Source organism: Aythya ferina (assembly GCF_964211825.1).
Source record: "Aythya ferina genome assembly, chromosome: 3".
Lineage (NCBI taxonomy): Eukaryota > Metazoa > Chordata > Aves > Anseriformes > Anatidae > Aythya > Aythya ferina.
In genome coordinates, this window is record NC_140298.1 from 72,919,015 (window position 1) to 72,946,413 (window position 27,399).

At 38.8% G+C, this 27,399-nt stretch overlaps 2 long non-coding RNA genes across 4 annotated transcripts in view; one reads left to right on the top strand and one right to left on the bottom strand.

The window, feature by feature from the left end:
• The window catches only part of LOC311434400, a 50,977-nt gene extending 34,613 nt beyond the window's left edge, over positions 1–16,364 (top strand). Inside the window, exons 2-3 of the long non-coding RNA XR_014691450.1 lie at positions 14,947–15,214; positions 16,185–16,364. This is a non-coding gene — a long non-coding RNA (uncharacterized lncRNA). The remainder of the gene's footprint in view (positions 1–14,946; positions 15,215–16,184) is intronic.
• LOC311434399 lies at positions 1,989–20,147 on the bottom strand. Of its 3 annotated transcripts, none has more exons than XR_014691447.1 (4): positions 19,785–20,147; positions 8,702–8,801; positions 2,982–3,103; positions 1,989–2,425 (listed from the first exon to the last, which is right to left on the bottom strand). It is a non-coding gene; the product is annotated as an uncharacterized lncRNA (long non-coding RNA). The 3 variants fall into 3 exon arrangements; XR_014691448.1 differs by having other exon boundaries at positions 2,982–3,100; positions 8,702–8,804; XR_014691449.1 differs by having other exon boundaries at positions 8,702–8,804.
• Positions 20,148–27,399: the final 7,252 nt, after the last annotated feature.

The window sequence follows — 27,399 nt, forward strand, 5'->3', positions numbered from 1 at the left end:
TCAGCTGAGGAAATCTTGAAATCTGTCTTCATCACTTTGATTTTAGGTAGTTAAATAAATAAACCAGCACTATCATTTTATCTGACTAGCAAGGTCTCTTTATGTCTAACATATTTCAGGTCTTCAAAAACTTTTCTCCTACTGAAAAATTGTATAACAAAGGTCTTTTGGTAGTACTTAAACTCTGGAAATCCTTAGACACTAAAATAAATCTTTCTATATAAATAAACGAAAAAGTGTTTGCTTGTTTTACTTTTAGCTTGCCTGGATGACACTTATAGCCGCAGGGTTTTTGCTTATCAAAAGTTAAGACATTGTAGAAGATAATTCACATGTTGATTTAGACTATGAGATAGTGAGCATGTAAAGTCACACTAGATATAATAATTGAAAATGTTTGAGAGGAAGTTTTCTAAAGTATTAAAACAGTTAACACCTCTTTGGTTCAAGAAATACACCCAGTCTCTGAGGTGGTACCCTACTTAGTTTTTAGGTGTTAGATGTAAGAACAGACATGGAGTTCATGGGCTGGGGGAGCATGGAGAGTTAGGTACCCTAGAGTTGTGCCCCTGGTATTCACTGGTTCATGTGAAGAGAAGGGACAGCCCCTGGTGACCACATCACCGATTTTGTTTAGGGATGTAGGAAGTGAGGACATCAGATTTACTTTTTTTTCCCCCACAATTTCAGGGAATTTGAACTGGGACTTCACCAGTTGTGAGAAGGTTGGAAAAGGCAAGATGGGTTTCACTTCCCAGGCTAAGCAGACCCAGAGACCAAATCTTCCCCTCTGTGTGCAAGTGCTCTGACCATTCAGCTCACATGCTACAATAAGGGTAAGGGTGGCCGTTATCATCAGGATTTCTCTTTAGAATATATTTAAAAATGAAAGCAGCTCTCACTCCTCATGCTTGTAAAGAGTCTGATCCTTTTATGTATTACACATGAGCTAAGCAAGCTTTATTGGATTGGTTTCCTCTGCTGGGTTTAGGTATCACTTTGTTTACTTTCTGGTTCCTAAAGGGGCTTAGCAGGAGCTGTGCTTGACAGCTGCTGACCCTGGGGCATTTCTAGTCAAGCAGGATACAGAAATGGCAGGAGGCAATGTGTTTAATGGCTGAAAAACCCTCCAGAGAAAAATTTTGGAGAGGGCACTTTGTTTGTATTTGAATTTTCCCTATGGGAATCTGACTTTCAGTTCAGCTGGGGTACCTCTTAGGATAACTATTCTTCTTGTCTCAAGATTAATTTAATTTGCTCATCTTTGATTTTCGTTGTGTTCTATTTTTGGTTTAAAGACAATCGTTCATATCTATAACCAAACCTTACGTGCTACAGTTATCCTTCAGTGATTAGAAAACAGTATATTCTGTCAGTAAATGTAAGTGGTAGCAGCTGAACCAGTTGTATCAGCAAATTAAACAACCTAAGAGCAAATATTATTTTCTCTCTCTCTCTTTTTTTTTTTTTTTTTTTTTTTTTTTTTTTTAGAGTAAATACATCATAGAGTTGAGAGATATGGAAATGAACTCTGGATTATAAGCCTAGGGAAGCTGAATAAACTTCTCATTCCCATTTGTCAGGATGCACAAGCAATGTTAGAAAAGGTCATGGCTGAGATGATACCTCCAAAGAGCTGCAGTGTTGTTGTTTATGTAAAAGCTCGGAGCTTAGCAGTGTTCAGATGAAATCAGTGTCAGAGTCTGAATTTCAGCTTCTTTGGTTACAAATGGAGAAAGCAAGATGGATCTGTCTGTGGTTTCCTGTTAACTTCCAACAGGCTTTCCAACTTGGGAAATTTGTGTGATCTTCTATTTTCAAGAATAGCTGTGAACTCTGCCCACAGCTGAGGAGCAGAGGCTATCTCCTATTCTGATTTCCCTGCAAAGCTCACTCCTGTGCAGAAAATCATTAAATATCTGTCTCAGTGGGAAATAAAAAGAAGCTGCCAAAGTGATTTAAGCTGGAGAAAAGTGAATGAGAGGGATAACTGCAGAGGATGTAGATATCAAGAGGGAATGAATAGATCTGACAGCACGTGTGTAAGTTGTATGACTCTGCTCTGCCCACATATGACCATTAACTGGTTGTAGCATCAGCCCAAACAAAGAACTGAATCTGATCTTTTGGCAGACAGATTGATTCAGTCTGAACACTTGGCATCACCAAGCTTAGTCTCTCCAAATAAAAGAGAAATGTTGCTTTGCTTGCTTTCATGTGTTGAGCTCACATTTAGGGAGAACTCTGAATTTCAGGCTCCTTGCACAGGTGAGAACCTCCTTACCATCTGGGCCAGCCTGCCCTGGTTTATGGCAACACTGTGAGCATCCTCCATCCTCTCAGGCAGTGTCACCGAGCATCACAGGAGAGAGTGCATGGGGTGGCAGTGAATCACACCATTTTGTTGGGTTGACAGCTGAGGCACCTGTGTAGCAGAGTCAGGATTAACCTCTTATGCAGACTACATATGAATTTACGTTGATAGAGTATAACAAACTTAAATAGAATGCTCATCACTTGATTCAGAAAACTATAGGTTAAATTTCCTGTAATCTGTTTTATATTCCCTTTCCTTTATTTTTATTTTTTTTTTATATTTTCTTATTTTTTTCTGTTTATTTTGTATTTTCTTTCATAGATCTTAAAAGTGTTCCATCAGAAAATGCCTCACTTAGCATATTTATTTATTTTAACATTTTTCTACCAGAGATTTTTGTAATTAATTTCCTGTACTGTTCCTCCTCCACCCCAAATCCCAGATTTTGTCAGAAAACTTTGAAGGTATTTATAAATCAAATTTAACTCAAATTATTATATCCTACAATGAAAACTGAAAGAAAACAAAATCAATACAGGGGAAAATAAAAGGCAACCAAAGACAAAATTACAGATGATGAAATTACTTTCTCAGGTCAGGAGGAAGGAAGCTTTATTAGAATATGAATGTATATCCAGGTTCATATTTTATCTTTTTCTCTTACCTTAACTGTCTTAGTACCTCCTTTCACACTTCCTCTTCCATGTGGAGCACAGTGATCTATATCAGACTTCTGGTGTAAGGCCCTTGTCTTCCCTCTGTGCTGCACCTTGATGTGCACTTCTGCTGTGAGATTTAAAATAACCAGCACAAATCAATGATGGTTATGGATTTCTTGAAGCCACAGCATGTAAAGTCTGGTTCTAGTAAATACCCAAGCAATAATTAAAGCTTCAAATTGAAAAAAAAAAAAAAAAAAAAAAAGACTTCCCCCTCTTTCTGGAAAAGTCATCTGCTGTTCTGACATCTGTCAGAGTACACCCAGAGTGCCTCTGTACATGTGTGATGGGAATGCATGCATCCAGCATTTTGCTCACTGTAGCTCCTGGGTTGGTGGATACCTCTTGGAGCACAGCAGACTTTTAAGTTCCTGCCTGCACTCCATTTCTTTCTCTTCTCAATGCTTCTCAATTAGCTCAATGTTAATTTCTCACACTGGCAGAAATTTCTCAGCTTTCACAAGCCCAGCTTCTGAGTGTGCTTTTTTGTGCATTTGAAAAGTGCATAGCTGTGTAGTGGCCTACCAGCATTAACAGTTTAACATAGGTGCAAAAGAAAGAGACATTCCAACATGAAAAACTAATTTTTATTTGTGATGCTAACACTCAGTAAGTCTTTCTGAACCTGTTCTGATCTGAATACCTGACACATTTGCCAGGGTCCAAACATCCTTCATGACTGCATGAAAGGTTTTTACATTTGTTTTGCATGGATATTTCTTGCAGCAGTTGGAGTATGGATTTCTACCTTTCAGTCCATGGTTTACAATAGGGGAAAAAATACAGAGCAAAGGAAGATACAGTAATTAGCTGGGTGTTCTCCAGGGGCTGTCATATCACTTTGCTGTCACAGCAAGTGCTTGTGTGGAAATTAATTTCCTGTCAAGCATCAAACACTATCTACAGTATCAAGTAATTTACACACATTTTTTCCACCTGCATATATACACATGGTTTAGTTACTCTTTTCTTCAGTAGTTAGACTTATAAGAACATATTTTTTGCTAGAATAATTTGGTGGTCAATCGTACCTATCTTGCCTTATTTTCTAGAAGTGACAACCTTTGAGTTGTCATTTTATCATGTCAGGAAAAGCATACATATATTTTCATTACCGAAATGTCTTTATGAATTAAGATACTAATACAAATATCAATCATTCATACTGCTGAATAAAAATGTTGTCAGTGTAGAATGCAAAACGGAAGAAGGAAAGGAACTGGAAAGTATGTCTATCAGTGCTCATTAATGTGCCATAGAGCATGCAAAGCATCTGCTTCCCTTTACAGTGTCTCCATAAAGAGAGCTAAGAAGTACCAAGACAGAAACATTAATAAAACAGATAGCGGTTTGGGAATAATTCTGTCTGGCCCGGTTACCTAATTAGCACTTCTATCTGCAAATAGCTCTAAAAGTTTTCCCTGTTAGGTAAGATGGGTGTACCAAATTCTACTTTTATCTCTGCACTAAGCTGTAACAAAAGAGGCCATGCTCTGCTTCATTCATCTGACTTGAGTCTCTGTCATTTAATTTTTTTTATTATTTCCAAGTCAGAGGCTTCGATGAAAGCTGATACGGCTTATCTACATCTACTCTTCCCATTTTAGTATTTTGGAATTCAGTTCAGTTCAATCTCTTAAAGATGTCTCTTCACTATGTTCTTCACATTGAATACAAATCTCTCTTCTCTCTCTTTTTTTTTTTTTTTGGGGGGGGGGGAGGGGAAGGGGTGTTCTTCATTACATATCAAAAGCATTTTGGAACTAAATTTCTTCTTGTATTCTTTAGATTTGTAATAGAATTATAGAATCATTCAGGTAGGAAGGGACCTGGTATTCTTGTCCAACCATTCTGCCTTGGGAAGGGATATCTTTCAGGTCACATTGTTCTAAACCCTATCCAACCTGACTCTGAACACTTTTAGGGAAGGGGTATCCACAAATTCTCTGGGAAACCCATTTCAGTGCCTCACCACCCTCTGAGTGAAGAATTTCTTCCTTATAAACAGTCTAAATCTACCCTTTTTCATTTTAAAACCATTATCCCTTATTCTCTCATTACAGGCCCTGGTAAATAGTCTCTGCCCCTCTTATAAGCCCTCTATATATATTGAAAGTCTGCAATGAGGTCTTCCCAGCTTCTCTTCTCAAGGCCAAACATAAACTCTCTCCACCTTTATTCACAGGAGAGGTGCTTCAGCCCTCTGATCACTTTTGTGGCCCTCCTCTGGACCTTCTCTAACAGGTTCCTGTCTGTTTCACCCTCCTGCTATAGGCAGGGATGCCACACACTAGATCAGGCTGCCAAGGCCCCATCTGACCTGGCCTTGAACACCTCCAGGGATGGGGCATCCACAGCTTCTCTGGTCAGCCTGTTCCAGTGCCCTACCACCCTCTGAGTGAAGAATTTCCTCCTAATATCTAATGTAAATCTCCCCTCTTTATTTTAAAACCATCCCTCCTTGTCCTATCATTATCTGCCTGAGTAAAAAGTAGCTCTACATCTTTTTTTATAAGCCCCCTTTAAGTACTGAAAGGTTGCAATGACGTCTCCCTGGAGCCTTCTCTTCTACAGACTTCTTATCTTGTAGATATAAGACCTTGAAGATTCTGGTGTTGAAATGTAGCCCATCTTGAAAATTTATAATAGCATTTTGCAGGTTGTCAGCACTGCTTACATTAGTTCTAAAATTCCCACTGTTCATTAGGTGATCGGCCTGTAAACTTGTGCTGTTATAAAAATTACCCTACTGTTCAGTGTTTGAGTATTTGATCAGCATGCCACCATGAACATCCTGCTTTAAAGTTATTTAAAATAATAAAAGAAAACTAAGCAGAAATGTAAAGTTTCTTTATCCTCCTCTGGTTGCTTTCTTATTAGGAAAATATCAAAGAAGTTGAAAACATTGCTTTTCAGCCTATATAACCATGAGGCATTCCTGCGTTGATTAAAACTAATATTAATTGCAATCACATAGTACCCACCCCTCAAACTAAATAAAGAATGATCCTTTTCTTTCATGCACAGAGTCCTTTTTATTTCTGTTGGCATTTGACTCAGACAGTACTTGTATAAAATTGTTGATGGGATTCATAGGGAAGCAGTGAAAATACTCTGTATTTTTTCATTGCAACTGAAATGAGGACTGAACAGAAACGGGAGGATTTTTTGTCTGCTGTACATGTATGCTTTAGTTTAATATGTGGCTAGCCTTGCCACATCATTCTTCCTTTACTAGAAATCAATAGGGACCACTCTGTACTCAGGGATACAGCTGCTAAGGGGTGAAGAGCTATGTCTAAAGACAGAGAAATCAAACCAGAGGTAGGTTTGAATGGGGAAGGTACTCCATGCAAACTGTCATGGAACTCATTGATAAAAGGATACTGTGAGTGTTGAAGTGTGTCTGGGTCCCTGGAGAACAGCAGGTGATCTCATGGAAGAGAGAAGCATTGGCTGTCAAGTAGCTGTAAAGCAGCCTTAGAGCCTTAAAGAAGCTGGTCTGTGGAAGGCATTTGCAATACAGATGAATCCTTGAGTTGAACAGAAAATTTCTGTTCTCCATAGACATGCATGTTCTTTAACAATTACTCATAACCGTAGAGAGTGTTAGAAAACAATATTTTATGATGGTTTACAACTGCGCCACTCTTGTATCTTTATTGTTTGAGGATCACAGCGGTATCCACACACCTTTGGAATCAAGGGAATAAAAAGATTAAATCCTACCCTATCCATGGTGATTGCTCCCTGACTGCACCTCAGGACTGTGGGTTTAAAGTGCCTTACTCCTTTAGGGTAGCTTTCATATATAGAGAGCACAGAATATCATTAATGGCATGTTGCCATCTCTGTATAAGAAAGTAAGAACTTAAGCACATGCTTAAGTGCTTCTCTGGACCATGGCCAAAACAGTCATTAATTTACAGGTACAATGACCAAGTGATCAGTCAGAGCTTCCCTGTAGAACCTAAAAAAAGACAAACAGAACAGAAGAAAAATATTACAGTATTTCAGGGCCTGTTAGTTACGTTTGGGAACTCAAAGCTGAACTTCTCAGAAGATAAAAACCCTCCTTATAAGGAATTTTTACATATGGACCATATTGAATCTGTTGGTCAGCTGACAGCCTCAGGGCTGAGTATGATGCGTGAAACTTTTCAGCCTGTCTCCTTTGGCTGAGGGGAAGAGGTCTCTTTACCACTGTAATATATGCCACCCATGTGTTGTTGTTCTGGATACTCTAGGATGTCTGAAATGCCATTAGCCATCTAGATGTCTTAGGACATATGTTTAAGTTACTGGGTAGTGCCTTGGCTCTCCTGTCTCCACTGACTATCTCAGAGACAGTATACACTTACACAGAGACATCTATATTTTAGAGTACAAACACAGGGTTGAACTGTAGTAACTGTCTTTCAAATCAAAGAACAGTCACTGTCAGTCTTACAGAGGCATGGGTGGGTGGCAGAACTGAACACTGATGCTAAGTAGAGGGGAAGGCTCACCTTCTTGACATGCTGGTGATACTTTGCCTAACGCAGCCAAGAATATCATTAAGCCTTCTTAGCAGCAAGGGCACATTGCTGATTCATGTTCAACTTGGTGTCAAACAGGACTCTTGGGTCCTTTCCTGCAGAACTGCTTTCCAATTGGGTGGTCCCTAGGATATCCTGGTGCATAGGGTTGTTCCTCCCATGTATCCATGTATCTCTGTATTAAAAGATTGGATGCAAATCACTAAGGCCACAGCCTGCATGGCTTTACTGCAAGAGGAGTTCCACACATTTTGCTGTAATGACTGTTCTTAGTGCTTAGGGCACAGAGGATTGCAACATCAACATGACTCAGTGGGATCTGTTTTATTTATTTATTATTTATTATTTTTTAAATGCGGTCTTTCATTTTGTGAAGGAAGGGGGTGTATCATAAATCATTCCACACTAAGCATAAGGTTAATGGACTAATCTGAAGCTATACAGTAGTAAACATGATGAAGATTTGCTACATGATGTCAATATGCATAATATGCATGCCTAGAAATGAGGGATGTAGAATCTGTGTCGTGTCTGTGATTTGTCATTTGTCTTCCTCAGTTATAAACACAGGCTTCAAATTCATATGAATAAAACCTAAGAGCTTTGTAAAATTCTTCACAATTATTTCTCTTATCTACCAACTTATGTAGAAATCATTTAAAAGTCTAGAGGATTTTTTGAACATGCACTTGAACACTAATGGAAAGTGCATGGAAAACATTAATAAGTGAAAGTATGTACTGAATTTTTATTCATTTTTTATTCAATCAAGGTCTGTCTGAATTTTCACAGTTGCAATTCAAATTCATTGAGCTTAAGGGCAGAATGTATACAAGGACTTTCAGTCAAATGTTCAAAATAAGCTATAAAAAAATGTTGTACCTCTCATTTCCTTTTACATCATGAAATCATAAACCTTAGTGCAGAGGAGGTTTTGTTTTTTTTTTTTGTTTGATTGTATTTTAGGATTAGACTACACAAAACAATTTACTACGGTGCAGAGAACCTCAGATTAATGTTTAGTAACAGGTTACGGTCACGACTATTGTTAGAAAGATGTGTTTGTATCAATGCTGGAACACTAATTAATATATCTATGTAGCTCCGTACTTGCCATGAAAACATACCAAGCTTTTTGAAGATGGCTTGGTGAGCTCTTCACTTTCTTCCATTTCACCATGAGTCTGGTAGACACATTCTTTCTTCTCTCTTTCTTTCTTCCTTTCACTGCTTTTTAAAAATACAGAGCATTAACGATAACAGTAACAAAATGAAAAGAATTGTCGTCAGTAAAGTAGTGTGTCTTTTCTGCACTGAGTTTTTTTAAATGTCTTTTTTTTTTTTTCTTTTCTGTCTTTTCCTTAGTAAGTTTGAATGGCTTTCAGATTCATCTAAATGTGTTTACAGTCCTGGAGACTGTATTGGAACAATATGTCTAAGTCTCCTTTAGGAGTTAATGGTGGTCTAAAGCATCTATTGCCATTTGAGTTCTGGGGTATCCCATGTGGTTTCTAAATGCCTCTCCAAGAGGTTGCCCATAGGTCCAGTGTCACACCACGAAAACACTGTGTCTACCCCCTAGTGTCTCAAACGTAAACTGATGTTTAGGCATGAATTGGATCCTAGGTCTTCACAAGCTGTAATGGAGGCTTAGGCACTTTGTTCAGAGCAGACACCTACAGGATGAAACTGGAGCTGAATCCCACCTGTTGAATCCCTATTTTCTCTAGATATCTCAACACTGTACTTGGATATATGGCAGAAGGAGTGGGAATGTGCCAGAGGATTTCTTGAGAATGACTGGTCATTGGCACTGGTAGGCCAGGCCTGAGGACTCTCTTCTCCCCTCTTCAAAGCTAAAGAAACAGGAAATATATGCATGGTAGAGTGTAAGCCTTCTAAAATAATGAAATAGTTTTAAAACAGTGATTAACTGTGCAAATAAAGACAGCAATGTTGAAAGGGAAAGACAAGCGCTGTGACCCACATTAACTGCAAAATTGAAGCCAGTCAGGCTGACTATAGTGGTTTAAAAAGAAAATAATCTTCTTTAGTTAGACAGAAAACCAATAATCTTCATTATTGCAGTAGTTTTGTCTGCAAACATGTAAGGGGAATAGACTCACACCTAGTAAGAAATAGTTCATAAGCACAGAGGATTACCTCTGTAAAATGCTGCTGTTTGATGCTCTTTTTCCAAATTCTGTCCAAAGCATCTAAACAGACTAGAGCTAATTATATCTGTCAGCATTTTTCTCTTCTAATAGATAGCTTGCAACCTCACAGCACTTGGGTGATAGTTAACCAAAAAACACCTAAAAACCACAAACAACTCAGAAACAATTTTCAGTAGAATGGCATTTCTGCACTGAATCTGTAAATAAGATGCCCAGAAAATTAACACTTTCCATCTCTGGCCTCTGCAACTTGAGCATGACTGAAGAGGATGAGCTGCTGAAAGAGAAAGATTTTCACTCATTTGTTGGAAAAGTAAGTGAAGCTCTATGAAGCACATCCTGAACAGCACAGGCTACAGCTGTACATACCCCAGAGAAGCTGACAGGTTAAAGGAGTGCCTACCTGGAGGCTATTTAACCCCTACCTGTGAATTGCTGCATCTTAGGATAACTCAAAACTGGTGCTAGCAGAAGATATTGAATTCCTCACAGAGTGAAGTGGCAGAGAAGGGAGTCTTCAACCTTTCCTAAGAACCTTCAGGAAAGAGTAGATCTACAGCTGTTCACTTTCATACTGGTGTAGATCAGCAAGAAACACTGTATTCCCTCTGTGGGGGTTTTGGTCTTATTTCTACTGCTCTGCTTGTTAACTGCTGGGGATGCTCCTCTAAACAGGAAGGTGCTTCCTACTCACTCACTTCCCCGATAGTTACTGAAGGTCACTGTTTGAGATACATACCCTGACCTCCATCTGCCACCCCAGGAGGGTGTGTGTCTTCTATGAGTTCCCTGTCATCTTTGTAGGCCTTGTACTGATGTTTTGGGTACCCTGTAGTGTCTCAAAAGTCCCCACCTGCAAATGTGTGGGCTATTTCATATTATTTAGAGAGACTGCAGCCAAAGTTCCAGCTGGACTTTGGACTGGATGAAAAGTTAACTGTTAAAAAAATAATATATTCAGTGTTGATTTATCACTTGTTTGTAAAACCACCAACTTAGCATTTTGATAATCCACTCACTGATATATGCCTAAAGAAACAATGAAAATGCTTAAGAGACTGGTTGCACTCTTAGTAAACTCATAGCTATGTTTATAGTCATTCTTGGATCCTGGAGTGAAATGTTCTCTAGCTGGATGACAGATACAGCTTTAGCCAGCACTTTCTGGGCTCCCACAAACAAGCCTTGTGTCAACACTGCTCATGGGCTCTGCTGCAGCTTGCATGGATGGGGCTCCCTGTTAGCCACAAGGCTAACCTCATTTATGTGGGAAACCACTATTTCAAGACAAGGCAAAAATGGCTTTTATAGAAAAGTATATCCTACTTTGCTTTGTGTGTGGTAAGTGACACAGCCTGCATGACAGCAGATAGTTAATATCATAGAATTTATTTATTTATTTTGCCAGTTTACATCTGTAACTACTTGTAGATGCTCTCTAATGAATAACAGTAACTGTTGCATAGCTGATGATTCAAATGTCCTGGAATCACATTACCTGCATTTTCATTGTAACTGCAGAGGTTATTTCTATGAAGTAATTCATTTATTAATGAAATGTAGCATTACTGCAGTATAAAACTTGAGAATATACCATTATGTCTCATTCACTACAATAGCAGTCATCATCTTTAAAAATCACATAGATGATATGAATTTCAATTACAAGAAATCTCAGTAAAAATAGAACATATGGGTAAACACAGCTAATTAAGTGATAGGAAATAATACGCTTATAGTGAGTAAAGAACATATTCTTTGATATGCATTTTTTTTTGCCATTCAAATTCCACTCTGGGTAGTGTTTCAGGCAATATGTAGAAGACCTCTGCTGCTCCTCCTTTTGTTCTTATAATCACTTCCGTAGGTACTCATTTCTTGCATGTAATGTACTCTAATACAGTATTTTCTTGTTTTCTCTGTGTTTCTCTAGACAATATAAGGAGGAAGCCTGAAAAAAACATGTGAAACTAATCAAAGTGCTTGAATAAATATAATAGTTTTTTACATTTTAACAAATTTCTGATTTTAACAAATCATTGGAATTTATTATGCAGTAAGATGTGTTATTGTCTCATCTAGGGATCATAGCCTTATACAGCTAAATCAAGAAAACATACTCTTTCAGGGGAGTGCTGAATTGTGCAGAGGATTAAGAAATGATCCCATCACACTTCAGTATTTTCTGTAGTGACAGATGTAAAGAGATACTTGACTATAGTATCAGCAAACTACCCCGAGAAGCACAAGGACCCACACCCACAAAAGAAGGTATTCATCTGATCAGGGGCCTGGAATACGTAGTCCTGGTTTTCATGCCTCTGGTGGGATGAAACAGAGCCATCACTTGGACACAGCTGGGATCACCATCTTTGTTTGAGACAAAATGGGGTTAGGACTGGAAGCCATTCCCTGAACATAAAGTATCTGTGACAAACTCACTGTTTTCAATGAACATCTAGCAAGTGGCAGTGGTGTTACCCTTCCTCTAATACATCATAATTAGACCACTTCTGCACAAAGAGGACAACCTGGCTTTCAGAGAGTAAAGAAAACATCCTCAGGGTCCACCAAAGTTTGGGTTTGCTTATAAAATACACAAAAGTAATAGGCATGGAAGAAAGACTGGTGCTAACTTTAAACAAGTTAGTTTAGTAATTAACAAGAAGCATCCTGGATTCCTTCCAGTCCCACACTAAGATAAAAACAGACACTTGAAGACGGGCCTCTGTGACAAAACGAACCATTCCTGACCATTAGTAATGTACTTTACAGAGTGCTGAAGATTAAATGCATATGAGGACCGCCACAATTGTAGGCTTCAAAGCTAAACAATCATATTGTCATACATGAATTCATCTGCTAATTATGCTTAATCGAAGACAGAAAATACACGGATGCCATTACATGAAAACAAATATATGCAAGGCATAAATCAATTCAGAAACAACCCTGGCTGAATCTTTGGATCTGGATACTTTGCAACAAGCTTAAGCCTTCTCTTCAAGCCCTGGAGCAGTGGTGGGCTTGGGATTTGCTAACCAAGCTGAGCTGTCTGCAGGGAGCAGGGCAAGGCTCTTCTGAGCTGCGAAGCTGGGCCAGGAGCAGCAGAGCTGTATCGGGCTGATGCTGCAGCCCAGCTAATGAGTCTTCCCTGTGCTGGCAGCAGGCCAAGCTCAAAGCTGTGCTGTTTTGCACAGTGGAGACAAGATTTTATTGGCACTATTGAAGCCAATAGGAAAAAGTGTGTATAAATTAGATGGGTAAGAGACTTTCTGGGGTTGTAATTACTTGAAGGGTGTAACTTTCAAGAGGCTGCAATGCAGCCTTAGAGTGAACAGGGTAAATTAGGATGTCGTAAATACTGATCTAAGCTACCTGCTGGGCCAGCTTCTGTTCTCGTTTATAACCATCTGACCCCACCAAAGTGCAGGTGAATTTGACCCACTCTTTCTGTGTGTATTAAAATAAATTATAACTCAACCAGCTCTGACTAGAATGAATCTACATACATAATTAATCTTTATTTTATATACATAATGGAGAAAAGATAAAGGAATTCTCTCTAAAAGCTTGAGCTTGTCCTTGATGACAGGAGAAATTGATCTAAACCTCATACATCATGAATTGTTTGACAGCAGCACAAGCTTTGAATAATTACAATGACTTTTGCCAAATTATTTCATATTTATTTCAAAGTAGCTGTGAATACAGATATGATTCACAGTGTTGCAGTAAGGTTTCTTTTGCTGTACACAAAACTGTCTGCAATATACATATTGTGACAATTGTGAACTGGGCAGTAATTGAAGATCGATTCCATGTTGTAAAAGCTAACCTGCTGTCCTGACAAAAATGTTTGCAGTGGTGCTGCAAATATATTTACCTTTCTAGCTGTGTATTTTTGATGCCTCCTCCAGGTCTATTTCTTATGACCTAGATTTTTTCCTCTAGTTTCTGAAGTTACTACCCTTTTGCTTTATTTTTCATAGCTGTTGTAACAAAACTATACTAACTCCAAACCCCAACATACCTGGTTCATTGGGTTTCTTATCAAGTACTTTAGAATAGCTTTTTGTGCACCATTAACACCTGGCTTCATTTCTTCAGTCTGAAACTGTGGCAGGCTACAGGGCTAGCATCGCTTTGCAGCTGGCTCCACAACCCAGTGTAAATCAAAGGAGTCATTGTTCTAAGTCAGTGCTACAGCAATGGTGGACAAATGGCAGGCAGCCCCCCTTGCTGTGGGCATGTTGAGAACCTGTGTGCCTAATAATATTGTTCTGTGGACATTCTCCCCTTTGCTGTACATCTTTAAACTCTCAGACACTGAATTGACTGTAACTTGTTGTTACTGTTTTTGCCTTTATCGCAAAGATAGCAGCACGACAGCTTGTGGCAACTGAGTCTCCTCACACCAAAGACTGGACATTATTGGTTATTGCTTCTGCCCTGCTCTGCGGACAGTCCTGTGTATTTTCTCTGTTTTACAGGCTGCTATAGATTTAACCTGTCCTATGGACAATACAGCTGTCTTTGTTATTTGGAGGTGTTTCTGCAGGGATCTGTGTCTTAATTTCTCACAGAAGCTAAAATCACATATCCTGGCATCTTAATAGGAGTCTCATATATTTTCCAAGTTACATAATAGTACTAGAGTTTCCAGCTGTACTGTGTAAGTATCCATTTCCTTCCTTTTATCTTGTGCAAATTTTACCTTGTTAAAAACAGAATGCACAAGAATTTAGTGCATCAGCAACAGCTTTTTTTTTTTTTTTTTTTTTTTTTTTTTTTTTCTCTAATACTGTCCTGAGATGATTTCTTTATTAGTTGTTTCCCTGTCAAAAGCTTCCCTGTAATACTTTATTTATATTCTTGGAAGTACTTGTCACACTTTTTCCTCCAATGTGATAGTAAAACCAAGCAAGCAAATAAATCCTTTGCAAGCTAATGCAACAGAAGCAAAATAGCTCCATCTTTATTATCTCATCATTATCTCTCAGGATCAGCTCTGTGTACAAAATTAAGGCTTTCTTTCATTTCTTTTGCAATATGTTTCATATACACACAGGAACCAGTCTCTACAATTATATATATATTTTTTATTATCTGCTTCTGCTATATTTACATCTTTTAATCACTTTGCTGTAAATGACCCTAGTCTATCTAATTATATCACTTTTGGTATATTGCAGGTACTTCAAGATGGGCAACAGTAGAAAACATCATATTTATAAATATTTGCTCTTTATTAAAATATGTTTCAGCAAACGTTATAGCCTGAGTTCAGGGATCCTTCTCAAAAATGGTTCCCTGTTGCAACCTGTGTTGTATCCTGAGTACTATAAAAATTGTTAGGTATGGCAAGAATTCAGCAAAGAGGAAAGATTTCCAAGAAGGAATGTAAATATGCAAAAGAAAAGAAAAAGTGAGATGAATTAAATATAAGGATTCCAGGTAATGGTAAGTACTATTCACATTTGTAGAGTTACCCCAATCAATTTTGTAACTATATTATAGACTATATTTAGGAATGGTTGCATTTGTTTCTGGAAATGCAAAATGATTTTATAGTATCTAGATATTCTCACAATTACATAAAAATTTCTCTTACAAGGGAATCACAGAAGCCATAGTTAATGTTTGGTGAATGTATTTCTAAACATCTCATATGATGTAGCTTCACCTAATAATTTAACTGAAGAGTTTTTGCTAGGTAAGGTGTAGTTTCTCTTAATACTGGGAATTCCCTATAGATAGCTATTCACACCATCTTTTCCTGTAATATCAGGATGAGGAGCCACAAGAAACAGAAAGTACTGGCACAGGAAACTCACCTAGTTTCTACCATTCCCTTTCCTAGACCATGGTCTGAAAATTAAAAAGAATGTTGAGTTATTGATTACTATTATAAAATATATATATATCATTCAGGAAACTGCTCTGGCAAACTCCCTCAAAAATGATAGCTTTAGTGTAGCTGCAGATGGAATTAAAACATGGTGCTATGACAGTGGTCAAAGTTTTAAAAGACCCTATCTCAGTACACCAGACTTTGAACCTATATCCTAGGTTCAGTCATCAGAATCTGAAAGTGTTAAGATGCTGCCTCTTTATTAGAAGGAAATCCTTAATGGGCTAGGGCTGGCCAGACCAAAGCAAATATATCAAAGGTGAAGCCTTTAGAGCATTTGTCTCTATCTTCTCTTGAAACCTTGTTTTACATGAAGATTGATAGTTTGCAGGTTCTCATTTCGATGAAGGAATGCAGTTGTTGATCTGGAATTTTGCTTATGACAAACAGACTAAAATAGTCTAAAGCTTTGACAAATCCCACTGTACTATGGCCTGACTTTTACTGATTATAAACATTAGTGTCTTCCAGTTCATCGACAAAATGTTTCTCATAATACTTGTTTCTTTTCTGAGACAGGCTGTGTAGCCGTTATAAAACACACTGCTCTGAAGAATGGATCTGCCAGTCCCTGAAGTTCTCCACTATCGTCATCTGACTGCTGGCTCGGAGGTGGTGGCAGAATTGCTCTGTTCCTGCACTCCTGAAGTGTACCTAAAATGGAACTGGTCACCTGCCAGTGGAGAGAGCCAATTAATATGTTCCTCTCAAAAGATTTTCTATTTATGTATATTTTGGGAAATATACCTATAGCTGCCCCTCTGAACATGTTTATTTAGTGTACTAAAATACTCACTTTGATTGTAACTGTTACATTATGGTTCCAGATAAGATCATGAAAGAAATCAACAGTTCAATGGTTTGCATATACTGTAATTAAATTTAGTCTGTTGATGACATCAATGCTAGTGAAAAAATCTTAAGCAGTTACCATAGAAACAAAATTTTCTCAAGTAGCACAGCAGTGGTGTGATGTTGAGTGAGGAGTTCTAACATTTCATTTTTAAATTAAACTGTACAGATAACCAGTAGGAAACCACACAACCACCAATTTAGTATTAAAATCTTGATGATCTCTATTTTTCTGCATTGAACATCACCTCAGTGATACTTGACCTAGCAGCTAGCAAGCAGCATGTTGTGCATTCCCAGCTCACAAAGGTGCAGACTAATAAATGCTTTTCAGCTTGCAAAGCAACCTATAGAGATACCTATGAGAGACCAGCTTCTCTCATAGCAGTAATCTAGCCTAGCATTGTACCTTTTTATATGGGTTTATTACAATTTAAAATAGAAATTTAATGTTAGTAACAAGAGAATTTTCAATTAACAATACAATATATTCTGTAGACCAATATGAAGTATTCCTGAAAGCTGATGTTAAGACACATATCATATGAATGAATTACTTTCAGGGCAAATGGGAGCTTCTTAGTGGATTACCATGGTAACTGTAGTTATACTATATACTTGACTACAGTTTTAATTTTCTAAAATCTGATTTATGGACTGGCTTGAAGAATCATTGTATAATTGTTTATTCTTTAACAAGGCAAGAAAATTGGTTGGTTTTACAATCTTCTGTTCCAGCACTGTGTCAGGATTTTGCGCTATATCCAAAAAATTACTGATTTTGTTTTTCCAGTGATAATCTCAACTCAAAATCATGAGCAATTGAAAAGTAAATGTCACAGAGTGTGTTTGTTTTCTCCCAATTTCTTTTAGTGAATTTATGCTTCTTCAGCCACCTTAATATCAGATTTGATTAACACAAGGATAAATCTGGAATTACAGCAGATATGACTACCTTCTTCCTCCCCATCTCACCACCTCCCCCCCCCCCTTTTTCTTTTTAGCTGTGTCTTTTATTTTATTTTTCCTTGTAATGGGAATCTGTTGCAAGTGTGTCATTCAATTCAGACTTGATTCTGCAGTCCTTAGCCCTTCCAATAGCTGTGATAGGCATTGCCCATATTTGCTTACTACTGGGACTTACATCCTCAAAATAAATTCTAGACAAGGAAGCAGTATGTAATTTGCTGTCCCAAATGCACTGCAGGGACTGAGTTGTGACCAAATGATTTGGCATTCTTCTTCCTCTATAAGACAATCAGGGAAAACTAACTTCCTCTCAAGTATAGACTCACACTTGAATGCAAAATCACCTCTAAACCACTGCAATACAGCAGGGTGTCAATAGCCATGAAAAGAAATTCAGTCTTGCTCAAACTGTTTAGTGTTTATAGAAAACACAGTGGGTGGAAAATAAACTGTATGTTAAATAGGGAAGTCTGAACTGCAAACACTGCCTTATGGGGATACCATCCTTCAGCTGGTCTGTTTGGGAAGAGCTTACTGCTCAGGGAATCAATCCCACCATGAAGAGGCAGCATCCTTTCATTAAAAAGTTGCACAAAACGTGTTTATTTCTGTGATCCCTTCTGTGGTGGACAAATAACATTTCCTCCCAGACCCCACTCTGATTTTCATAAGTTTTTGAGGAAATATGCAATCATATGTTTGCAGTAAATTACTACTTCCCTTTGAAAACCCTAAGGAAATACCTACCTGTGCTAGAGCCCTGGAGTCCCATGAACCAGGTGTGAACTGGCAGCTCCCAGGTGTAGGAACATGGCCTGTCCATGAAGGTATGGGAACATCTCCCTTTACCCTTTACTCATGAGACCACATCTGGATACAATGTCCAGTTTTGGGCCCCTCTTCACACAAGGCATGAACAAACAAATGCAAGTTCAGCAGGGTCCTGAGCTGGTCAGGGCTGGAGCAGAGGCCCTGTGAGAAGAGGGATGTCCATTCTTCTGGAGAAGTTTGCACTTGCATTTCTTCTTAGGTAGATCTTAAGCATGCAACATTAATATGAACCAATCTTAACTAGTTGCTTAGCTTGCAAGTCTCTGACTGGTACCCAGACTCTTGTCCCAAGAACCACTGAACTGCATGTACATAATATAAGTGAATTTTTTCTTCCTTGGCTGAGCTAAGCATTTTGGTATCTAGCTTCCTCCTAAACTTGTTGAAGTTGTTCCCTGTGAAATAAAAGCATGGTCTTCCTCGATGTGTGGCCAGGCCAGAAAGGATGCTGAGAAGAGGAGGATAATGAGATGGAAACTAAGGAAAAGTTTTCTTTACCATACACTTTGAGTACCAGAAATGACTGTGAAGCTATGGAGAATACAACTGCAAAGCAACAGAAGGGAGCATGACACAGAAGTTTGCTGCAAGTCCAGGCATCATCTGAGTCTTAACTATTAAAAAGAAACGGCTATCACACTTCAGTGCATGGTAAAAGCTTTGAAATTTAATAGGTTTAGGAAAACATAAATGAAAATATCACTTTTTACAACCCCTACCCCCTATTTGTATTATTTGACCAGCTCTGAGACTAGTTGCAATTTAGACAAATTGAAGAGCAATTTTACAAAGTCTTTCATGTCTTTCCCACGTTTTCAGATAGATCCAATATTACATAAAACTGTACTTTAAGGAATGAAGTTTAATTCATTCTTACATGGAGAAGAAGCAGCCTAAAATACCGATAAGTTTATTCTGGAATCCTGTATGTTCAAACTGAAGTTTACTCCTCTTATTTTTTAATTTTACTCCCAAGTCAGACTTTCATTTCAGCTCCCCATACCATTTATCTCCGAGGACTAACAATGAAGGATTTACCATGCAGTTTAATTAATAGTTGCTGAAAGATATTTCATGAGTGCAGACAGAATGCTCACTCTTTAAAAGCCTTCATTACAGCGAGGACTACAAATCCCACTCAAAGAGAGGGACAGGTGGCAGCAGGCACTAGAAACTGGTATCAGGTGAAGCCACTACAAGTGTCTCATTCACATTGTTACACTCTTGTTGGTATCCTACTTACCCTGTTACAGGTTTCATCTGACTTTCAGCTGAACTGTCTGCTGACTTCATTTAATTTACAAATCAGACCTGACCTAGCTCCCATTCACCTCCAAAAAGAACTCTGCTCTCTCAAGGCCTGAGGCAGCTTTGTTGTGGCTCCCCATGGAGCAATAGAGGGGAAATGTGTATAATGGTGAATTCAGTTCTGGGCAAATATTCTGTAGCATAAGCTTTAGTACTGACCTGGTCCACTTGAGGCTGCTACAACTGCTGAAACCTCATCATAGGCTTCTTCGGAGTAATGATTCAGGCACAGGAAAAAAAGCAGCATGAGGATAAGCATCAGTTGCCATCTACAACTGTGCCTTGTAGAGGTCAGCAAAGTCGAGGACAGATCAGGAGGGGTGGAGGGGAATACATACCCTGGAAAACAGGGAAGGTCTGTCTGGTTTGTGAGGGCATTTCTGCCAGTTCTTTTTGAAGGCAATCAAAAGCTCCCCAGTACACTCAGTATATAAATGGGAAGAAGGAGAACAAAGGCCTGAGTGACTATGTGAACTTCTGACCCCCTTGACCATTGTACATCTTTTGAGGCATTTCAAGCATTTCTCTGACTAATAATGAATGTCTGAAGATACAGACAGTATGTTGAATGCGGTGGCTTAACACAGTCCAGCAGTAGTTAGAAATGTAATAAGTCAAAAATTTTGCCCAACTTTCAAGAAATAAGGAAAACTCATTTTGAAAGAACAGTTAACTTTACTACTTTTGATGTTCTAATGTTATTCTTGGCAGATAGACATATATAATTATCTTTCAAGATCCTAGAAAGATTAATTGTGCTGATGTCATAAGTCAAATACAATTATAAAATTTATAATAAATCCAAGAAATAACAATGTAAAACACAATTATTGGGCAAGCAACAAAGAACCTACTCTTATTGATGTATCAATAACCCCTGTTTTGTGCTGCTAGAGTTTAAAATGTCAAATATGCATGAATGACTTCATTTATATTACAGGGCACGTCTATTTTAAACCCTCCAAACAAGTTTAAAACAAGGTTTTTATCACTTGAAATAGTTCTATATTTCATAATTCATCTGCTTCATCCAATTGCCCTCTCTTTATTAAAGAACGTAGAGCCACAGTTTTGTCCACGTCCAGCATTCACAGGTCTCTCTCACACTGCTCCTTCTTTATAAAGTCAGAGATGCCGGTAATTCCCACATCTCTGTATCTATGGGCATTGTTTTCTGCAGGACCATATTTTTATTATTATTCCTGCCATCAAATCATGCATTTTCAATCTTCTTGGCAGAAAAGAAATAACCTTTTTCAGTTTTACCTGTTAAAAATGTTTGAAGTCTGATAAGTCTGATATATATTACAGAAGTAATTTATTTTCAATTATTTATATCATGCAATACCTTCCTGTACCTTGTAACTGCTTTGACGTACTGCTTTTTAATAGATTAAATTATCTTCTGGCACCAAATGCTTCTGTAAGATGTGTCTGATCCAGGGTAAGGCCTTTCCATCTTGTGCCTGAAGACATTTGCTTCCTTAGTTAGTTTCCTATAAGTAATATATTTAAGGTTCTAGTGACTTAATTTACTGCCTGGAGACCGCTGTTTTACCAGCTCCTTATTCAAAGATTGAATTTTATAGTACTATAGATAAGATTACAGAGGAACTTTCATTGAAAGTCTCCCTTTTCAGCCAATCATTTCAAGAATGAGTTTCTGTTGACTCATTCTACGATCTTTTTCAATTCTGCCAATAAAATAAAATAAATAGAAAATGGCCTGAACAATAGCAGGCTTTAACAGTTGGAAGTAATGGCTAATATACGTCATGCAAAATATTTGACTAGGAAAGTTTTTAATTTAAAACTCAGTTATTCAGGACAGGTGCGATTGCACATCTAGATTATCCGTTAAGAAAGCAAATCTGCAAGATGACCCATCTATCCAATTACATCAGGTTACATTAAAAATTTGTAGCTTTTATGGTGGACTGTTGACAGAAAAGCTGCATCCCAAACTCAGAAAAAATATATTTAGCAGAAAAAAAAAAAAAAAAACAAAAAAACAACAGTAAGGGAAATATTTTAAGCCGACTACATAGAAAATAGCTCCTAAACCGAAGAGGAGGTGAAAGTCAATAAGCAAAAGACTATGAATTGCTCAACCTGTAGCTTTTCTTAATTTGTGAAAAGAATACAGCTTTGTGGTTGAAATTACTCATGTATGCTTGCAACTCACATTGCTGCTTCTCTAACAGAGCCAGAATCAGACTAGCTAACTAAACTTTTTAAGAAAATTACAGGCACCTATTTTTCTCTTAACTTTTCAGCAAGTCTCTGGGTATGTGTTTTTCATATTAAAACCCATCATGAAGTACTGCATTCGGAATGCAGTTCAATATGACAAACGTCCATGTGGAAAAAGTAGCTGTGCAATTCCGCAATTTCTGATCACCTCCACTGTGTATATAGACAGTCATCTGACTAGTAAGCAGAATTACTTCTTAAAATACATGGGTATATTAAATTAAAGAAAAAAAAAAGTTTTATCCTCTAAGTAGTTCTGACCAGTAGAAAAGCACTTAGACAATTCTTAGACTAACATGAGACTAATAGTTATGGTTTTGCACTTAACTATGTGCTGTGTCTTAACCTGGCAGGCAGCTAAGCATCACACAGCCATTGACTCACCACCACCCTCCACGCAGGATAGTGGAGAGAGCTGACAGAGGTAAAAAATGTGAGAACTTGGCAGTTGAGATAAGGACTAGTTAATTAAAAAAAAGAAAGAAAAACATTTAAAAAACAAGCGATGCACAATGTAATTGCACACCATCAGCCAACTGATGTCCAGCCAACTGTCCCCAGTTTTATTGCTGAACATGATATGGGATATCCCCTAGATCTGTTTGAGTCAGCTGTTCTGGTTGAACCCCATCCCAGCTTCTTGTGCACTCCCAGCCACATTGCTGGCAGGGCAGCACAATAAGCTGAAAAGTCCTTGACTTAGGGTAAGCACAGCTCAGCAACAACTATGACATCAGTGCGTTATCAACATTATTTCCATCTTGAAACCTTCACACAACAGCAAAGGTGCTAAAGCTTTGATAGCTTGACCAGGGAGTGAGGGTATCTACCCAGCAGAAAACCACAGGCTCTCTGATCTCTGCATTCACCACAACTACTGCAGCTTCCCAGATAGAGCTCTAGTAGAAACATGTTATCACCCAGGTGCTAGGGTATATTGTGTGCCCTACTCTTATGCCAGCACCAGATGGCAGAAATGAGCACACCTGTGGGAGGTGCACCCGGGTGGAGGTGCTCCTCCACTTAGTGGCAGAGCTCTGAAAGGAGGTGACTAGGATGAAGAGGATCAGGGAGGGCAAGAGGGTGACAGAGTACTGGAATCACTCCCTGACTTCCCTAAGACAGGCCCAACAGGCAGACAGGATGCATAATATGGAGGATTCTCTGTCATCTCTCCACCTAACTGAACGCACTGACTCTAAGAATAAGGGGCATATCGACAAGTTACTGCCCAGCACACCAGATGTGTCTCCTCAGTGAATACCCCACCTTCCCAGGTGTCCTCACACAATAGTTATGTGGCCCCTGCAAGTGAAACAGAATAATGATGAGGAGGATGATGGTTCATCTGGCTTGGAGGTGTTACTGAGGTTAAGTCAGCCTATGGCCTGCATCAAAACTGTGTCAACAAAGATGAAAAAAAAAAGGGGGGTGGAGGTGTTACTGTGATAGGAGACTCCCTTCTGAAGGGAGCAGAAGGCCCAATATGCAGACTGGACCCACTACATAGGGAAGGTAGCTGCCTTGCTGGGGCACAGTTTAGAGATACAGAAAGAAAGCTTCCTACGTTGGCACCGTCCTCAGAATATTACCCATTATGTTTACTTCGGGCAGGCAGCAATGAAGTTTGAAAAGAAGTCCAACAACAATCAAGGGAGACTTCAGGGCCTTGCAACAACTGATTGAGGGATCCAGAGTACAAGTAATGTTCTCTTCTATCCCTTCAGTTGCAAGGAATGGTGAGGGGAGAAACAGAAAGAGCCAGCAGATCAATATCACAGAATCACAGAATCACAGAATTTTTTCTAGGTTGGAAGAGACCTCAAGGTCATCGAGTCCAACCTCCAACCTAACGCTAACAGCCCTCCACTAAACCATATCCCTAAGCTCTACATCTAAACGTCTTTTAAAGACTTCCAGGGATGGTGACTCCACCACTTCCCTGGGCAGCCTGTTCCAGTGCCTCACAACCCTTTCAGTGAAGAAGTTCTTCCTAACCTAAAACTCCCCTGGCTCAACTTAAGCCCATTCCCCCTCGTCCTGTCACCAGGCACGTGGGAGAACAGGCCAACCCCCACCTCGCTACAGCCTCCCTTGAGGTACCTAAAAAGAGCGATAAGGTCACCCCTGAGCCTCCTCTTCTCCAGGCTGAACAAGCCCAGCTCCCTCAGCCGCTCCTCATAGGACTTGTTCTCCAGGCCCCTCACCAGCTTCGTCACCCTTCTCTGCACCCGCTCAAGCACCTCGATGTCCTTCTTGTAGCGAGGGGCCCAAAACTGAACACAGTACTCGAGGTGCGGCCTCACCAGAGCTGAGTACAGGGGGACGATCACCTCCCTAGCCCTGCTGGTCACGCTGTTCCTGATACAAGCCAGGATGCCGTTGGCCTTCTTGGCCACCTGAGCACACTGCTGGCTCATATTCAGCCGACTATCCACCATCACTCCCAGGTCCTTCTCTGCCTGTGTTGCAGGCAGGACTTTGATATTTTTTTCATCAGGGGTCATTTTACATGACACCAGGCCTGCTGACAACAGACAAGGTGCACCTGTCTCAAAGGGGGAAAAGGATTTTTGTGTAGGAGTTAGCAGGGCTCATTGAAAGAGCTTTAAACTAGTTTTGAAAGGGGAAGGTATAAAACCAGACTTTCTGGAGTTAAGCCTGAAGGTGGTATGTCAGTGTTTGTGGGACAGTGTGCTAGCAAGGTCCTTCAGTCTGCCATACCAGTGGAGGTAGCAGAAGGAGAGAAGCAGCTAAGGCACAAGGGATATTGATGGGTTAGAAATCATGGAACTATCTGAGAACAGTCACATAGCAGTTAGGGCTTCTCCCCCACCAAAAGATGACAGGATCTCTAACCCAGCTGAAGTGCATCTATGCCAATGCACACAGCAAAGGCAACAAACAGGAGGAGCTGGGAGCCATTGTGCCACAACAAAATAATTTGTTATTGTCAAAAAGGGATTGCTCTACCTAATTTACCCTATAAATTTAGCTATTGCTTTAAAATGTGCATGGTGGAGCCCTATTTATCTCATCAGAAATACTCAAATTCAGTGACAGTTTGGATCATTTGTTGGTAACCAAACTGGTCATCAGCACTCTTCACTACCTCCATATGACTTCTGATGAGCTGGAATCAGTATCAGCAAAGGAAATCATGATAATTATTCAACAGATTGCATAGATAGGACTATTGCACTGAAATGTAGCTGACCTTCAGCTAAACCCAACTGGCATACACAATTTTCTTCTGTCACAAGAAAATGTAGCTAAAAAATTACTAGCTGACTGAAAACATAGTTCAGTATCAGGACTGTGAATTTTAGCACTGTGACACAAAAGGGCCATAGCTGAAATTGTAACTGCAAGTATATTTGGGCAAAGTAATATAGCCTATTGATATATTTCAGCATTATTTTTTCAGTTGGCATGGTTATGTCTTCTGATTTTGCACATGTGGCAGTACCAGATGTAACCACATTACTATATACAATTATGCTTCTGTTATCTTCAAAATTACAATGACATGTCATTACGTCATTTCTTTCAGAAATCCAATGTAGATGTGCATACAGAATTGTTTATGATCCGTGTCATTGTATAGATTTTATGTGACAAAACACAGTCTGGTTCTACATAGTTTTCTGCAGAATAATTACCAGTTGGCATACCAGAACAAATGGTGGGAGGCCATCAAACAGCTCGTCCAAACCTTCCATCCATCTGTCCACTTGCTGTCTGTGGAACATGCAGTTTTTATCTTTAATCATTAAATTGTTTTCTGTATATCAGAATTTCAGTTTTCCTAAGCAATGCTCGTATGCAGTATTTAGTGTTTATTTAGTGTTCATTTAGCAGTGGGGTAACCTGTCTAACTTCAACTGCTAAAATAAAAATAAGAAATATGAATTAAAACATGTATTTGCCACATTATTTTCTCCTAATTTCCACCTTCAGAGCACCATCCATTTCAAAAAGCAATTGTGGTATCTATTTGTAGGATCTTTTTTTTTTTTTTTTTTTTTTTCCTCAAGGGAAACAATTTGGGTTAAACACTTTCTAGAGCTCTCTGTTGTTTGAATTGATAATAATGTAGCTGAAAAACAATAATTGAATTGATCTTTGCAGGTTAAAAAAAATCTAGAAATTTATTTCCTCCGTAACAGGTGACTTAAGAATTAGTGCCTGACGGAAGAAAGCGTGTTTAAGCTGTTAGACATGTGGTAATGGGACATATTAAAAATAGAGCAACATGTATCACTGTCACTGTCTTGCTAAGTATATTTGGCATTAAACACATAAAGATCTGTACTTCTATTTACACTTCTGCAAATAAAGGATGTTTATATCCAGTGGATGATGAAAATGTTGCAAGTTACTTTGAAGTCAGGGTTAATTTTGTTTTTGAATTCAGTGGATTAAGATTCCAATGCCTTGGACATGACTGCCCTGGGACATCCCAGCCCTGGAACATAGAGAGTATCATTGAAACACCTGGCAGTTGCATTGGAGCACATTGTCTCTGAAGCAAGTGTGACACCTCCTCTACAACCAGCCCACTTTCTTGTTAACTCAGTTTTACAGCACTTGCAGCTCCACAAGTTGAGCTGCACCAGGCAAACCTCCCCAGCAGCCCTGGGGAGACTGTTGCCTCTGGCCACTGCCATGGCACACATAGGCTCTCTCTGAGCACCTGGAGTACTTAAGTTTACTTAATCCTACTTGCAAGTGTACCTGATCCTTCTGCAGGTAGGATCTTTTCATTCATAACTTGTGGTTCATGTGGCTCATGGTGAGATGGAATGTTTCCACCTACCACCCATCCTCCCACTCCAACCCCCATTTCCGTGCAGTGACTGATCCTGATCCTGAATTTTCCAGATGCTGAGTTAAGATAGTAGACTCATGGCATTGTTGGAAATTAGGCTGGATGAGGCCTTAAGATATCATCCACTCTATCCCTTGTTTCAAGGTAAGATCATCTAAGTATGTTTTTCCTGAAAGATGTCTCTCTAGCCTGTTCCAAAAGATCTCAACCTATCTGAGGTTTTAACTATTTTTAGAGTCTAAGCATTTTATTTTATTTATTTTATTTTATTTTATTTTATTTTATTTTATTTTATTTTATTTTATTTTATTTTTTTTATTTTATTTATTTTATTTTATTTATTTTATTTTATTTTATTTTATTTTATTTTATTTATTTATTTTCAAAAATGCAAATTTAAATTTATGGCTGAATAATTTCTGCATACATTCATGTAAGAGGATACATTATTAGTAGTGTAGGCACCAGCAATAAAAGCTGGCTGAGAATCCTGCTGAAGACCTGAAAGGGTTACTGCAGTGATGTGGATTTTTTGATCACTAGCTTCTCCCAGAAAGCTGTTACTCTATGTCAGCATTTGTGCAGTGACATGCTGGGTTATGAACGGCTGTATGAACTTAAGCTGAAGATGAGAGATTGGCAGCTCGTATACAGTGGCACAAGTCAGTGAGCTGTGATAAAAAATACCCA